Genomic DNA, 9,939 nt, shown 5'->3' with positions numbered 1-9,939 from the left:
TCAGCACTGTCTTCCTGGCGGGTCTGGAAGCTGATGGGAAGGGCTATTTGGGGTTGTCTTAGTGCCCCGTCCAGGGCCCCACGCAGCCGATGCACAGCCTCACATCAGATTAGGCAGGGTCGCTCACCCTTGCTGCATAGACCCCGTGCCGCCCTCATCCTCGGTGGACCCCTCGTGGTGAATCCTGGCGGCAGATGGACGAGGGTCGGGTCGCCAGAGAGCTGTCTGTCCGCGGGACCAGGAGTCCAGCCTCTGGCGTCCACGCTGCAGACTCGGTGTATAATTAGCTGCCTGCCGTGGAGACTTAACATTGTCGTGAGAAGAAGCTCTCCGTCCTGTACAAGTGCCAGCCGTCGTCAGACATCCGTCACCAGGAAGCCAGTGACAAGCGACGTGTAGCTCAAAGGGAAGGCTTTTAAGGTCCGGAATTCACTCGGGCTCAGTACGGCGTTTTGACAGGGGCAGCCTGCTCTTAGCACCTCAAATATCGATGTCCTGCGGTCTTTCCAGCTCGTCCCGGGGATGGGAGCCTCTTCAGAGGGCAGCATGGACCCACAGAAGTGGAGCGGGGGTCTCTGGTGGGGGGTGCATGTTTTATTCAGTAAAAGCAAACACGAGGGGGTGAAACAGCCTCCGCTGGGGTTTTGCAGGGAGAAAGCTGTTTGTCTCTCCGGCATCCCCATCCGTGGACTTGAGACCGTTTCCAGACAAGGGAGGTCCAGTCCCATCACGGAAGAGGCGGCCGTGTCCAGGAGGGTGGTTCGGCTTGGCCCAGGACCAGGGAGCCCGCAGACCCGGGGGACACGGTGGGGCCTTTCCAGCTACGAAGGTTGAGTAGGATGCAACTTATCTAACTTGTATCCTTGTGTTCTTGGAGACACACACACACACACACACACACACACACACTGTGGAGATTGCTGAACAATTTGGAGCTGTTGACAGAGTGTCCAAGTGCAGCCAGTGGTGGCGGAGGTCTCCCTTTCCAGGTGTGCCCGCGGCCGCCTTCCCCCAAACCTCAGACCTCCTTCTTCCAGGCGTGGTCGCCTTCCCTCTTGGCTGAAAAAACTCTGGAAAGGCGGTCTACACCCGTGGCCTCCCCGGTGCCACCTGCAGTGGCCAGTTCTTGGCTCCCTTTAGGAACCTTGGATGTGTTTGTTCTTTTGTCCTTCATGGAACGTGTCCTGCTCCTGCCGGACTCCCCCCTGGGCCCGTGTGTGCTGGGGGCCCCTAGTGTCTCATCCCAGCAGGGCTGTGCACAGCTGCTGGCTCTTCTGTCCCTGGCTTGTGACTTAGAGTCTAACGTCTGTGTCCTGGCCCGGAGAGGGGCTCTGGGGAGCAGGAACATCTGGGGTTTCCAGGTCACCTGGGGTGGGCGTGCAGTGTTTCTTAGAGTTGCTCACACAGAGGAGGGTTCAAAAAGATTGTGGCTGGACTTTGATCCAGTGAAGTTTGGGTCCTAGACGTAACCTTAGTACCGTAATGCGGTTCTGGTGAAACGGAGGTTTGGCTACCTATCAGATTTATGGGCGGCACTGAAATCTCTAAATGTTTTTGTTTTTAAAGAAAGCAACAGGCGTTCCCATTGTGGCTCAGCGGTAAGGAACCCAACTAGTACCCATGAGGTTGCAGGTTTGATCCCTGGCCTCGCTCCGTGGGTTAAGGATCCGGTGTTGCCCTGAGCTGTGGTGTAGGTCACCGATGCGGCTCAGATCTGGTGTGCTGTGGCTGTGTAGGCCAGCACCTGTAGCTCTGATTTGACCCACAGCCTGCGAACCTCCATATGCCACAAGTGTGGCTGTAAAAAGAAAAGAAGAAAAAAGAAAGCCACAAACCAAGGAGCTAAGACTCAGTAAAGAGGGAAAGGGAGGGAATGTGAAAAGAAAAGCAGACAGACAGCAATCCCAGGGGCCAAAACCGCATTAATGAGTCCCTGAGACGAGCACATGGGCGGGGTGAGCGGCTCGAAGGCCCAGGGCCGTTTCGGAGACAAAAGGCATCAAGCAGGCAAACCTGCAGAGTCTCTGCTCGAGGGAGGAAAAGAGCCGAAATGGGAGAGGAGGGACACGGCCACGCTCCACCGCCTGCCCAGGCAGCGGCTCAACCCGGGCTGGTCTCCATGTGGTGGCGCTGGCTCCCTGCCCCCGGTGCCCGCACAGCAGCCGCACCGCTCCTCCCTGGTGTGTGTGCGGGAGCCCGTCCAGGCTTGCGGAAAGCCCTCCTGTACCTTCCCGCTGCCCCAGAAACTGGGCAGCCTTCCCGTGATGGCCAGAGGGACTTCCCCTGTGGTGTCCCTTGGCCTCTGTCCTTGTCACCTGCCCCCCTTTGTCCGTGAACCTGCCATGCTTGTTCCGGCTTTGGAGTCTTGGCGGTGCTGGCCCTTGGCCTTCGGGGACCTGCTTCCTACAAAACCCAGCGCCTCTGAGCACGGCGTCCCAGGCAACCACGCTCGCCTGTCTTCGTCACATGGCCTGGCGTTGTCATCTTCATGTCCCTGTCTATAGTCACTTTGTTCACTTTGGTTCCCCCACTGGGATGGAAACTCCATCAGACAGTGCATCTTGACGGTGTCGCCAGGAGCTGCATCAGTGCCTGGCACAGTGACTAAACCCCCGAGATGTGATGTCCTCACAGCAGACTCCTTCCCCTACCCTCACAGTCTGCAGCAGCTTGAATTCCCAGAACAGGAATTGAACCTGGGCTGCAGTGGTGAAAGCGCTGAGTCCTAACCCCCAGACCACCAGGGAGCTCCCACACCCTCTTATTTATGAATTGAATCCAAAAAGACAAACACAGTATGTATTGAAGGAAGGAATTATAAAGTTCATCAAACTCAACAAATGCTAATAAATAGAAAAAAATTTAACCAGACAAAATGGCAAACCTGAATAGACCAATAGTTAACATTTTTTTGTTTGTTTGTTTTTACAGATGCACCTGTAAAGTTCCCAGGCTAGGGGAGCTATGGCACAGCCACAGCAACACGGGATCTGAGCTGTGTCTGTGACCTACACCACAGCTTATGGCCATGCGGGATCCTTAACCCATTGAGCGAGGCCAGGGATCAAACCCGCAACCTCATGGATGCTAGTCGGGGTCATTACTGCTGAGCCACCAGGGGAACTCCAATAATTAAAATTTTAAAAAAAATTGTAGAAGGTTTATTTGCCCCAAAGTCCAGAATAGAAAACTATAGATCACTTTTTAACATAGAACTCCTAATATGATGTTAGCAAATTAAAAACTTAACAGCACATTCAAAAGAATTTACGATCAGGTGCGATTTATTACAGGAGTACAGGAATAACTATGTTAATATATTAATAAGTCATCAGTAACTCAAGAAGGAAAAAGTTCATTTCATCAGATGCTGAAGAGATAATTGTGAAGTTCAAGGCTCTTGCTCTATCAAGATAAGAAGCCTTAAAACACTAGAAATACGAAGATGCACATTTGGGACAGACTATAGAACTCCGCTGAGTAACATGTGAGCCCTGGAAGTATTTCCGTTAAAGTTGGGGGCGGGGAGAGAGACTAAAGTTGTTTGATGTGGCTGTAATTGCTCAGCATCTCCTGGAAGCTCTAGGAAATGCAATTAGATAGCAAATAGAAATAAGACACATTGTTACTTAGAAGGAGGAAAAAAAAAAGTCACAGCCAATATTGTTGACTGCCTGAGAAATCACTAGAGAATCCAGGAAAGCAGCGTTTCTGCTAAAGAATCGGCAAAGTGGGAGGAGTTCCCATCATGGTGCAGCGGAAACGAATCTGAGTAGGCACCATGAGGTTGCCGGTTCAATACCTGGCCTCACTCAGTGGGTAAAGGATCTGGCGTTGCTGTGAGCTGTGGTGTAGGTCGAAGATGTGGCTCGGATCCCACGCTGTGGTGTAGGCCGGCGGTGACAACTCTGATTCAACCCCTAACCTGGGAACCTCCATATGCTGCGGGTGCGGCCCTAAAAAGCCAAAAACAAAACAAAACAAAAAAAGGAATCTGCAAAGTGACTGAATGCAGGATAACTATCTAAAAATTGGTAGCTTGCTTCTACACCAGCAAGCTGCTGCGTTCTTTGGTCTGAAACACCTCGTCATAACTCCGAAGTGGGACCAGAGTCTTTTTCATTGATACTGTGATTCCCCCGTCAATGTGATTTGCTCTTGTTTTGCTTTGTTTTTGGCTGCGCCTACGGCACATGGACGTTCCCCAGCCGGGGATCAAACCTGCACCACTGCCGTGACCCCAGCCGCTTCAGGGACAATGCCAGCTCCTTCACCCACTGCACCCCAAGGGAACTCCAGATGTGCTCTTTCCCTCTTCCTCACTCTGGGAGGTCTACCACTCACCACCAGCCCGAGGGCTGGGGTCCTGCTCGAAACTGATCTTAAGGATAAAGTAGGCGTGTGTGTGTGTGTGTGTGTGTGTGTGTGTGTGTGGCTTGAAGAGAATTACTCAGAGAGTCGGTATCAGTTAATGCAAGGTGAATAATTTAAGACCTTTAAGTGTCCCTTTTTGGACGGCGGAGTCCAGAGTTAATGGATCTCTGGAAGTGACGGATCAAATGCGGTAGTGGAATCCGGTGAGGGCAGGCGGTGCAGTGAGGTGACACAGGCGTGCAGAGATCACGCATTTCAAGTTCTCTCTTCCTACAGCAGCGGCATCGCAGAGCAGAGCCTCAGCTTCCAAGGCTGGGGACAAAACTCTAGTTTCTTCTGGGAGTGTCATCTTCTGACCCAGTGGCTCCAACACCAGTGTGCCTGTGGCTGCTGCTGGCTCAGACCATGTAAGGTTTTCCCAGACTCTCGAAAACTGAAAGAAGGACAGGTTGATATGTACACGTGTGGGATCAGACTGTTTGCTGTCTTCTCTTGGGATGGATGGTCTTTGCTTCTGAAAATTTCTACCTTCTTTGCTTTGTTTGTTGATTGCTTCATGACCTTCCTTGGAGGTACTAGGATGCTGCTGTTCTGACTGCCTGACACTTACCTTTGCTTTTGTGCTTCTCCATACATCTTAATGTTTTATTTTATTTCATTTTAATTTTTCACTTGTGTATTCAATTTACTCTGTTATTCCACATACATTAACCACCTACTGTGGAACTGAGTGCAGCTTAGGCTAAAACCATAAAAACAACTTTGCCCCTGGCAGAAACACATTTTGAGCATCTCTAGTTCCTTAGACCTCAGTACAAGTTAAGTTTTAGATTTGCTTTTCAGGAGAGGATGGGGTGGGGGAAGAATGAGAGATTTTGGAATTCTCAAGGAAGTGGAAAGGATTTAGGAAGATGAATAGGGGGTCACAAATTAAACTGTCAGCATCCCAACTTTCCAGGCATCTGAGTGGTGGGGTGTGGACCTTGGTAAATTCAGCAGCACCAACAGAAAAAGGTATTTTTTTATGTTTTATTTTTTTATTATTTTTATGGCACACCCACGGCATATGGAAGTTCCCCGGCCAGGGATTGAATCCAAGCTGCAGCTGTTGTATTGCTGGCTCCTCCATCCACTGCATGGGGCCAGGGATTGAACCCGTGCCTTGCAGCACCCTGAGCCACAGCAGTTGGATTCTTCACCCACTGTGCTGCAGTGGGAACTCCAAGAGCTGTTCTTAAGTCACACCCACTTTCAAGATGCTTGAAGGAAACGTCACCCCATAAGGATCTCAGGACTGGAGGAAACGTGGGTATCAGTCTGTAGATGGGAGCTCCCTGGTGGCCTAGTAGTTAAGAATCAGGCAATGTTACTGCTGTGGTGCAGGTTCAATCCCCTCAGCCCGGGCCTGGGAACTTCAGCGTAGGCATGGCAAGCAAACAAAGAAAAACATAGTTAACTCATTCTGTAGATGTTTCCACTTGGGGTGAGTTTATAAAACTTAGAAAAGTCACATGAAACTGGAGCAAATCTTACCTAACCAGTACCCGTTACCTCCTCTCAAGGGCAGGGGCTGAGTCTTCATCATTATTCCTGGTGCACCACACAGGGCATAGGACATTGCTAGTACCGATCAATATTCATTAATTAGGAGTTCCCGGGAGTTCCCGTCGTGGCTCAGTGGTTAATGAATCCGACTAGGAACCATGAGGTTGCGGGTTCGATCCCTGGCCTCGCTCCGTGGGTTAAGGATCTGGCATTGCCATGAGCTGTGGTGTAGGTTGCAGATGCGGCTCGGAGCCCTCGTTGCTGTGGCTCTGGTGTAGGCTGGTGGCTACAGCTCCGATTTGCCCCCTAGCCTGGGAACCTCCATATGCCGTGCAAGCGGCCCAAGAAATGGCAAAAAGACAAAAAAAAAAAAAAAAAAAAAAGTGTTCCCGGAACAGGATCAGTGGCCTCTTGGGAGCACTGGGATGCAGGTTTGATCCCCAGCCCGGCACCGTGGGTCAAGGGTCCGGCGTTGCCACAGCTGCGGCTTAGGTTGCAACTTTGGCTCAGATCTGATCCCTGGCCTGGGAGCTCCATATGCCGCAGGGCAACCAAAAAAAAAAAAAAAAAAATGTTAATTAATCATGCTGCGTGATGGCCCAGAGTCAGGGTCTTTTTCCCAAACTAGAACCTGAGCCCTGGAGCTCCTGTTGTGGCACAGCGGAAACGAATCTGATTGGTATCCATGAGGTTTCTGGTTCGACCCCTGGCCTCGTTCAGTGGGTTAAGGATCCGGTGTTGCCCTGAGCTGTGGTGTAGGTCACAGACGTGGCTGGGATCCTGCGTTGCTGTGGCTGTGGTGTAGGACGGCAGCTGTAGCTCGGAATCAACCCCCTAGCCTAGGAACCTCCATACGGCACAGGTGTGGCCCTAAAAAGACAAAATAAAAGAATAAAGAAAGAAAGAATAAAACCTGAGCCCATCTTCCAGTGGAGCCCATGAAAATGGCTGCTTGCAGGGCAAACCCTTCAGGAAATGACTCCTCTTAACCCCAGGTTTCCCCACATCATTAAGATTTCCGCGGGCGCAGGTGGCACCCATGAACTTGTGCCCGTTTCAGGGCAGGCCCTGAAACCCGCGGCACACACTGTCCTTGGATGCCTGCGCCTTCCGGCGACGCCGCAGCGCACTTGGCCTAAAACCTCAGCCCCCGCTGGGGGTGCAGCGTCTTGCCTGCCAGCCTCCCTCTGTGCGCTGCGCTCAAGCGCATGAAAGGAGGCTTTGTCCTCACCACCAGTCCTTTCTTAAGAAGATAAAAATCAAACTCGCTGTCCAAACCACGCCTTCCCCCCTTGAGTGTATGCATGCCTGCTTGCTGAATGGGATGGCGCCGGGAAAGGAGACAGCAGGATGGCAGGAAGGGGGACACGCTCTGCGCCCTGGCCTCGCCCCGCCCCCAACGAGGCCTGGGAAACACATCTGCGTGAGCGCCTCCCCCGCCTGGAGGAGCAGGGCCTTCATTGTGCTGCGCCCGGGTTCCCACTGGGCTGCCACTCAAACGCAGCGTGCCTGGAAGGCGCCAACCCCGTTGCCAAGGCCAAGGGAGCATCCAAGGACCATCTCCACGGAGAGACGGCCGTGGGAAAAACACGGCCCCTCCGCGCATCCCCCGCACTTTCAGAGGGAAAGCTGTAAACGCCCAAGTCCTCATCAGCGCCCGCAGCCCAACTAGCTGCTGCTGCTGCTGGGTGAGCGTCTGTCTGGGGCCAAAGCAGGGCTGGCCGGCCCTCCCTTCCCGGAGGAGAATGTTCTGATTCAAATTCCTCGGGCATCCCCGCAAGGGCAGTTCACAGTTCAGGATGGATTCAGCAGGGGTTACGCGCAGGAAAAAGCTGCACGATGTGAAACTCAAATTTTAAATTGAATCCTAGTCTAGTTAATCTTTTCTAATTAATTACTGTATGAGCAGCCACTGATCATTTCAGAATCCTAAGTCCCAAAGCTGAGGTGCTGGCAGCTCTTGAGGTCTTACCTGCTTTGCCATCCACCTGCCTCCTCATAACTGCTCTTTGAAGTAACAGGGTCCAGGTGTTGTTAAACTTAGATTTTTTTTTTTCCAACTCTCTGTTCCTTGGTCTTTTTTTTTTTTTTTTTTTGGCTTTTTTTTTTTTAAGGCCCGTGGCATATGGAAGGTCCCAGGCTAGGGGTCGAATCGGAACTGCAGCTGCCAGCCTACGCCACAGACACAGCAACGCAGGAACTGAGCCATGTCTGCGACCTACACCACAGCTCAAGGCAACACCAGATCCTCAACCCACTGAGTGAGGCCAGGGATCAAACCTGCAACCTCGTGGTTCCTAGTAGAATTCGTTTCTGCTGTACCACTTCAGGAACGCCCTCCTTGTAGTCTAATTTATATACATGACAATACTGCTCTGGTTGAGACTCATCTGACTTTTTAGGAGATGTCTAGTTTGGAATGGTCTTGGATTGCAGAGAAGTTACAGCCATGCGGGGAGAATCCCAGAGCCTCCGACCGGCTCCCCTTCGCTGACGTGGTGCCTGTTCGCCCCAGGAACCAACATGCTTCCTAACGACTAAGCTGTACTCAGGTTTCATCACCTTCCCCTAACCTTCTTCTCTGTTCCAGGATCTGATCCAGGTTCCCACGTTGCATGTGGTGTCGTGTCCCCAGAGCCTCCTCTGGTCTGTGACACTTTCTCAGGATTTCTTCCCCTCCTGCTGCCAGCTCACCTGGAACCCAGGAGGGCTTCCTGGAGGCGGCCCCATCTGGGATCTTCACGTCACTGTATCCTTCTGCCTAAAAACCGATCGCAGGCCTTCCTGTGAGTGAAAGGGACCCTGATACCCTTCGCTTGTCCCGTCAGCACCACACCCCTTGGTCAGCCAGCTGCCACAGGAGATGTCACCTCATGATGACAAAGCACTTACCTCTGCTGCTGCTGAGAAACAGATGCCTTTTCTGTGAAGCCTGGTCCCCAAGGTGACCCCTTCCACTGGGGCGTGAGGCTGGGCTCTCATTGCCCCGGGGAGAGCCCACCTCAGAGGAACCTGCCTGGCACCAGGGGTGGGAGCCAGGGGCCTGTACAGGCTGTTGGCACAGCGCCCCCTCCTTCCGGACAGGACCTGTAGTCCTCCGACTCTGGGGAATCACGTTCCATCAGCCGCTCTGCAGTCAGGACTAGAGGGTCCTGAAGGCCCCAGGGGAGATGAGATCCCCCGTCACCTGCGGGTGGTGCTTCAGTGACTGTGTCCGGTGTCTTTGCAGAGTCTGGGCAATTCAGTCCCAACACCTCCCCGCGGCCCTGGGCTCCCAGGGCCAGATGTGCAGAGACGGGGTACGTGGGGGCCCAGGACCGACCCACCCTGTGCCGCAGGGACCCTCAACCTCCGGCTCTGTTTCAAGGCCCCCCACCTCTCTGAGGATGGGAGCAGCGATGTGCTTCTGCGTTGCCCAGTTACAAAGGTGCTCTTTACGCATCACTCGCAGAGGGGGCTCACCGCTGGTGTCCAGACAATCCCAGCATCATGTGATGAACGGCGCCTGGAGCCGAGGGCCTGCTTTATGGATGGCGGGCGCTCTGCCTAACGAGCGAGATGAAACATTCATGCCCCTCATGTTTCACGTCTAACTCAAAGCCTAGGCTCTTCCATAAATATTATTTTATATCAAAGCTGGTGGAATCACTAGCCCAGGGCCTGTGATCAGTCAGCCAGTCCCTCTCGGGAACGGCTCTCGTGTGACCATGCGGGACACGTGCAGCGGGGAAGCGGAGGCCCTGCCTTGCCCGGGACTCTGTCGCAGAGGCACCAGCGCTGTAGCGGGAGGGACCAGGTCTGAGATGGAATTCCAACAGACACGTGACCTCTGCAGAGGTCCCGTCCTCTCTGCTCCCTGGGACACACAGCGAAGCAACTTCCAGGGCCTCGGGAGGCAGGAAAACACAGGGCTGGAGGGGAGGGGGGTGGGATCGTGGCCTATGGAGGATTTTGGGGGTGCAGCGTTCACGGGGGGGGAGGGCTCTGCTCACGCCGCAGTCGCAGATGAGGGGAGGCAGA

The sequence above is a fragment of the Sus scrofa genome, chromosome 11, assembly GCF_054392235.1.
Source record: "Sus scrofa isolate SSC_HxYL_T2T_F1_AM1 chromosome 11, Sscrofa_HxYL_maternal_Yorkshire_Landrace_v2.0, whole genome shotgun sequence".
In the NCBI taxonomy this organism is placed as follows: Eukaryota; Metazoa; Chordata; class Mammalia; order Artiodactyla; family Suidae; genus Sus; species Sus scrofa.
This window is presented reverse-complemented; position numbering follows the sequence as displayed.